Here is a 7,102-nt window from a genome sequence, read left to right as displayed (position 1 = left end):
TAACTTTAAGTGCTTTATGTAAAATGCTAAAAGTTACAGTGTGGTTGAAATGCCCTTCTGTAACTTGTGTAAGCACCCAGGATCTCACTCTTCCTTTGTTCCCTGCACCAAAGAGCTCTTTTTTATCAAATAATCCTCTCCCCCTGTAAGTACTTACAAACTGTTATTTAGTCACCTCTTAACCAGTTTCTTAACACTTTCCTAAGTCTACAGAGGAAGTCTTTGACAGTACAAGGAAGTAAACCCAAATATTTGGAGTCACCGTGCAGTCCCCTAACTACAAGCTCATACATAGTTACAAGTTCCACAAAACAAAGAGATCTTTACACAATGACCACGTCTACATGAGACGCTTACTGTGCAGTTGCCTAATACTACTGCACAATAACGTTGAATGGCAAAAACTATGGTGCGACAATACAGTGCATTAGTACTGTAGTATTAGGCTGTAACTTGGGTTACTGTGCATTCATTTAGTACTTGTTTATGCAATAACAACTGCAGTCAGTATCTTGTGCAGACATGGCCATTGGCTCATTCTCCCATTTGCTTGCCCAGGACTGAAATTTAAATAAAATCATGCTCTCAATCAGTAACGAAACAAGTTGTGGATAACTGGGACACAAGCCCTAAGAGTCCACTTAGAGGGAGCACAAGAAAACCAGTTACCATTGCCGCTGTCTCCCAGGGTGCAACCCCAGTTCATTACACCTCTTCTCTTGATAATTCAATGCCTTATTTATATAGGGTCAGGAAAACCAAGCTAAAAATGTAAGAGGTAGATGTGCACTTCTATCTTTCATAGCACGTTCAGTTCCATGGTATCAAGTTGCTGAAAGAAGTAAAGCAAAATAAAACCAAAAAAGAAAGAAAAAGTTTGTGTGTGTAAAATCCTTTGCTCTAACATCATGAGGTACTCAGAACTGAAAGCTCTTGTACCTAATTGCCCCTTCACTATGAACAAAGAACTAAGTGAAACATTTGATTTATTGTCCCTGTGTAAATTGCTTTCACTATCAGCATCTTACAGTTCCTTTTGCATCTTTCCATAACAGTATAAATTGCTTTATGGCTAACGCACTGTGCTGTAAATTATTTTGCTTGTTCTTCTCAGTGTTATACAGCAGGGACCTTTGCATTTATTGTTCCTTTTAGCCTGCAGAGAAGTAGGAGGAAAAAGAAACATTGTGAATTCAAATGGCAGCTCAGCAGCTGCACTAAATACAGTAGCTGAATCCATATAAAGGTAATACTGCAACTGGTTAATAGCAACCTCTGCACCTGGTTGAGGGCAATGAACTATTAGGATATGTCCAGAGTTGCAATGCATTTGTTCTTCAGAATAGTGTAAGGATAAAACATGCACACACACACACAACTGCTTGGCTACCTTTGTAAAGAAGTCTGAGGTATCTTCCTTTTATTAAAAAAATTGCAAGTTGAAACACTCCAAATTACACTAAAATAATCATTAAAAGATATGTCACTTGTATCCATTCTGGAGAAATTAGTCACAGATCCAGAAAGCACTTGCACAGATGTGTCTCTTCAACTCTTTGAGTGCAGTCTGTGATGTGCATAGGAGATTCCTTTGGCAATCAGAAAATTGCCTAATGTTCATAATGGGTATGTCTACACATGAATTTAAGCGTGCTTAAATATAATACGTGTTAAGCATTTTTTGCCAGGTGTCTACGTGTGCTGGGACTTGGGACTAACTTTGGTCCTAAATCGCTACAGCCCTGCCATATGCCTCTGTGGCCACCAGGGGGAGTGCCAGCCTCCAGACACATGGCTGCCAGCACCTGGCAGCCATGCTGGCACCTGGCAGCCATGCTAAAGGCAGAACCAGCTGTCAGCACTTGACAGCCATCTTAAAAGCACACCCTCCACACTGTGACCTCTGGGCTGACCCTTCCTGTGTTAGAGCAGCAGCATGGCAGAGACACAGACAGCACGTGCCTGCCCTGCTCCCACTGCAGCTGTGCTTCCCAGCACTCCCTGCCTCAGCTCCTGGCAATGGAACCCAGGGACAAGGTCCACTGCTTCTCCGGGCTGCTGCTGGTTCCTCACCTACCACTGTTCTGAGCACCTGGCACCCAGCCACCTTGTGTCTTCCCCACTCCGCTACCTACTCCAGCTGCCTGCTGGGTGACTGGAACATGGACTGCTTCCACCAACCACAGGAATCATAGGCTCCAGGATGCCCCCCCTGGGACTGCTATTGCCCTCATGTCCCACCCACCCCGCTGCCTCTTGGCCCACCATACCAGCCAGGACTGGTGGCAGCACGTCATGCTGAACACATGAGACAATGACCAGTGGGTTGACATGTTCTGGAAACCACTTCTGAAGACCTGATGTGCCACCTGCAGCCCCACCTGGAGTGTCAGGACACAGAGGTGTGCCTGTCCATCCCTGACAACACCCACCAGTCCTGCCACCCACCCCCCCAGCACCGCTCCAGGACATGCACATATTTGCTATGAAAACCTTTACTCCCCTCAGCCCCCCACTCCCATCCTCCCACCTCCCCCCTCAACCAACAGAGCCCCCTCCCTTCTCCCTCTCCAACACACAGAGCCCCTACACCACCTTCCCACCCACCAACAATAAATAACTCTCCTCCCAAACTGAAAAATATGTACAAGAGTGTCAATCTTCCTCTGAGTCCCAGAGTAGGAGGCTGTGTGGTGGGGATGCCCAGAATGAAGACCCTGGTGGCAGGTGTCCAGAACCCTAGCCATGGAGAGTTCCCCTGCAGGTCCAGAGGCCACAGCATATACCAGGGGCTCCTGCAAGCAGGGGGTGGCAGAGGCCCTCCTCTGAGGTCCAGTTGGGGGTCTGCTGTGGGGCAGCAGGCAGCACTCAGATGCCCTCTGGGGCTTCAGCTAGGGCCAGGGGCCAGGCAGGAGGGTGTAGGGGCCTGGACATGGCCTCCACCACCTGGCCAGTTGTTGCTGGAAAATCTCCATGCAGCAGTGCTCCAGAGCCTCCAGCCAGGCCCAGTGCTTTCGCTGTGCCTTGTTCCATGCCTCCTCCCAGGTAGTCTCCCAGGAAATATCTTCCTCCCACCAGGCCAGCTCCCATGCCTCCTGCACCTGTTGCCACATCTGCCCAGTTTGCCACTGCCTCCGCCCACTGCTGGAGAAGGACGGCCCAGTTCCTGGTGTGCCACTGGCACAGCTGGCACATCCAGGCAGCTCCAGTGGCAGGTGGGGGTGACCCTGATGCAGAACAGCCTCTTCCCTGGCTCCAGAAGTTGGCCCTGCAAAGGCAAGAGATAGAAGACTTTTGTGCAAGTTTGCAACATTGCAGAGATTAGATGCAGTGTACCAGCGCCCTGTGCAGCCCAGGCTCAGATTGGAGGCTGGCTGTGTGTGGGTGCCCAGAGACTATGGTAAGCAGCTGGGCACAGGGCTGGGCCCAGGAATCTGCCAACCAAGCCCCACAGCCCCACTTGCTCCCCTGGAGCCAGTGGCCTACTTGCTGCTGGCTGCAGCAACCTACCTCCCATGTCCCCTTCTCAGGGCAGGCCAGGCCAGGCTGCTGGCAGCACCTGCTGGCAGCACCACAGCTCCAGACCCTGCTTCTTACCACACTCTCTCCCTACAGGCTGAGCACCCAGCCCATGGCACCTGGGCTTGGGGCACACAGAGCTCCTGCACTCCCTCCCTCCCTGCAGGGGCCTCTCTGGGGAGGTGACATGGGACTGTACTCCCTCCATCCCCCTGCACTACTGCTGTGTCCTGAGTATACCCCTACTGAGTGTGCCCAGGGCAGTGAACAATGAGCTGTTTGTGCTGGAGCCCTGGGGCTGGGCAGACCCAGTGCTGAAGTCCCTACACTAATGTGCATTAACACATCTACATGTGCTTTAATGGACTTTAACTAATCACACCTACATTTGATACCTGCTTTATGCAGGTTTCCAATTTAGGCAGGATTAGCCTAAATTTGCCATTGTTAAGGTGCATTAAGGGGATGCACATGTAGACACATGACCTTAATGAACCTTAAATTGGACTAACGTGCATAAAGGGCGCACATGTAGACAGGCCTAGTATGTAGTTAATTGTACTTGCCCATTTTTTCCCATCTCTGTGTTGTGCTATTGGCAGCTGTGAGGGTGTTGAGGTGCTGTCAAATTCAAATTTTCTAGTAGTGGCTTATTGGAATGCACAGGCTTCATATTTGAAGTTTCAAATACTTTTGAAGCACATCAAAGGCTGATCCATGCAAATTCACATGCCTTTTGAAGTATTGCAAAACAGTACCTGTTTGAATAAGATACCACTATATTCTCATATAGCACACCTCCATCCCCCCAAAATAAGAAACACACCTTGTTTGGGAGGGCAGAATGAAGAATTTTCCAGAATCAGGAGTGAGCCTTGACCACATGGCTAAATCCAGATCATCACCGCTTCAGCAAAAGCTAGAGTTACTCTTTTCACATCTGCAGCTCTATTCATTTACCTTAAGTTTAGGAGGCTCATTTGTGAGGAAAAGATGTGTTTGATATGCAAGTAAATGCAGCATTTAGAAGTGCTTCATTGTTTCATATGTCCCCCAGTGGGAGAGGTAAAGACAGCAGAACAAGCTGTCAGCAGGGGCATTTATACACATACTTTTTCCCTGCAATGCTCTGTAGATCAGCCACTTCAGAGCAGACTCAATTAATCGAGTCTGCTCTGTGCACAAGCTGAGGTGAACTGTGCTGTGCCACATGCAGCGGTAAAAGTGGTGAAATGCATAACACTGCACAGAAAATGGCAGTGGTGCACATTTGAACTAAAGCATCTCCAAGGTGTTTTTTAGTTCAAAAGCATGCCACTGCCATTTTCTCAGCACTGACGTGCATTTCACCACTTACACAACTCCAAGTGTCAAACCACCTGTTGGTGCAGTGTCTGCATGTGTAAAAACACCCCAGGTGCCTTCCTGCTTCTGTACCTCCAGTCCCCCAACTGGAGGAGCTCCCACAACTGGAGCTAGGAGACAGCAACACCATCCTGCACCTCTCCACCATGGCTGGGTAAGCAGCGGGAGGGCATAGCTCACACTCCCAACACATTTCACCTGGAGCGACCCACACCTGCATTGCACCCCCACCTCTCACTCCAGCTGGGAAAGCAGTAGTAGGGCATAGTCCCCTCTACCAGCACTGAAACACCTGCATACCGCACCCCCTTGCCCAGACTAGACAAGTGGCAGCAGGGCAGAGCCCCCACTCCCAGTGCCATCTACCACCCAACCAGAGCACAGCACAGCCCACCCCATGCAGATTTGGGGGCACACACCTGCTCCCATGCTCTCCTGGACAGTGGCACGTGGGGGTGCAGAGTGGCAAAATTGTCCAAGCACATGGAACTTCCAGGTATCACCCTCCCTCCAAATCATCCCCATTGCAAGTTGTGTTTCAGCCTGCAGGAACTTGCAGATTGTTACACTGAGAACCTGTGAGAAGTTCAGTTGAAGTCATTTGCTCGGCATTGCATTAGAACTTTCTGGCAAACAGCAATGTTAAATACCTTAAACTGGGGACCTGCTCTGTGGGGATGGTAGGTACAGTCCTGCCAGCACATACAATGTTTCAGGGAATGTTTATCACAGACTGTTACCAAAATGTAATTGCCAGCCTCTTAAAACATATTGTGATCACATGTCAAATGTAATTTTTCAAAGCTTTATAACTTGGCCAAATGTGGGGAGGCTTTCACAGACATGTCAAAAGGCAAAGCTTCCTCCAAAAATGTCAAGTCTCTGATCTAAATCATTCAGGCACTAGAATTTGTCAAAGAAATGGTACTAAGAAGGAGCTAACCCAAGACATGTGATGCATTTCTCTCTAAGCTTGTCCTTAGAAAACTGAACTGTTTCTGCTAAAACTCGATAAAACTCAACCAAAACATAAAAAAACAGTTGGCTGCTTAAAAGTTTGGCAGTTATAATCAACTGAAAAGAGGGTCTTATAAGGGGAAATAGGGCAGCCTTAACTTACATCCATCAATACAGATCTCTGCATATTAAATATGATTCATATGTGTTGCAGTACTTAATTAAGAGTGGAGTTGGAAGGGGCAGATGAGCGCAGCCTAGAAACTCTAACTCCTGATGGTAAGTGGAGGTTGTAGTATACTTTGACACTGAAATTAATTGTGGAGAAGTTGAGAAAAAGCTTTTAACAGCTCCTTGATAAAATTGATATGCATGTTGTAGGAGTCTTTCATTTTCTACTTGAATTAATCACTTCAGGAGAAATATTGTAGTCAGTGCTGTGTCAGTCTTTCAATATTATGAATTTCTCAAGTCAAGGCATTAATATTTTGAGATAAACATTTCTATAGAAGGAGAAAATGTAGGGATTAATTTTCTCAGCTGTGGAGGAAATTATTCTTAGAACAGTCCAATAGGCTGTCTTTGTGCAGACATTTTACATTAAAGAAATAAAGAAGAAACACAAAATCTGGTGTGGCTTATTTACTTCTGCTCAAAAATTACCTTGTGAGATGAAATTTTGGCTTTGTTTTCAGTTGCCTTTATCTGAAGAAGTAAAAATATGCTTTTGTTCTGCACTCTTCAGAGTCCAACAGGAAATAAAATATATAGTAAAAATAATTTAAAAAACAAACACAACCTCATCAACTAAAGTTTATAAATCACATCAAAAATAATTTTAATTAAACTTGTGCGACTTCTGTGCTCATTCATAGGTTTACCACAAAAGAGCCATTATGCTACAGTGGCACAAAAGTCAGATGATACTGTGTCTTTACTCTGTCTCCACAAGATGCATGTATTACAGTATGGAGATGATGTTACTGTCATGGTTACTAATAGAAGTCCCAATTAAAGACCAGGACATCACTGCTTAGTAAATACATACAATTAAAATCACTCCTCCCTGCTCAGGAAAGCATTTTGTCTAAACAAGTGACTATTTTCATAGATTCATAGATTCATAGATGCTAGGGTCGGAAGGGACCTCAATGGATCATCGAGTCCGACCCCCTGCATAAGCAGGAAAGAGTGCTGAGCCTACATTACCCCAGCTAGATACACATCCCACCTCCCTTGGGAGCCCGTTCCAGACCTTGGC

The sequence above is a fragment of the Crocodylus porosus genome, unplaced genomic scaffold (genome assembly GCF_001723895.1).
Source record: "Crocodylus porosus isolate Cpor-Errol unplaced genomic scaffold, CroPor_comp1, whole genome shotgun sequence".
NCBI lineage: Eukaryota > Metazoa > Chordata > Crocodylia > Crocodylidae > Crocodylus > Crocodylus porosus.
The sequence above is the reverse complement of the archived record's forward strand: the minus strand, read 5'-3'. Positions refer to the sequence as shown.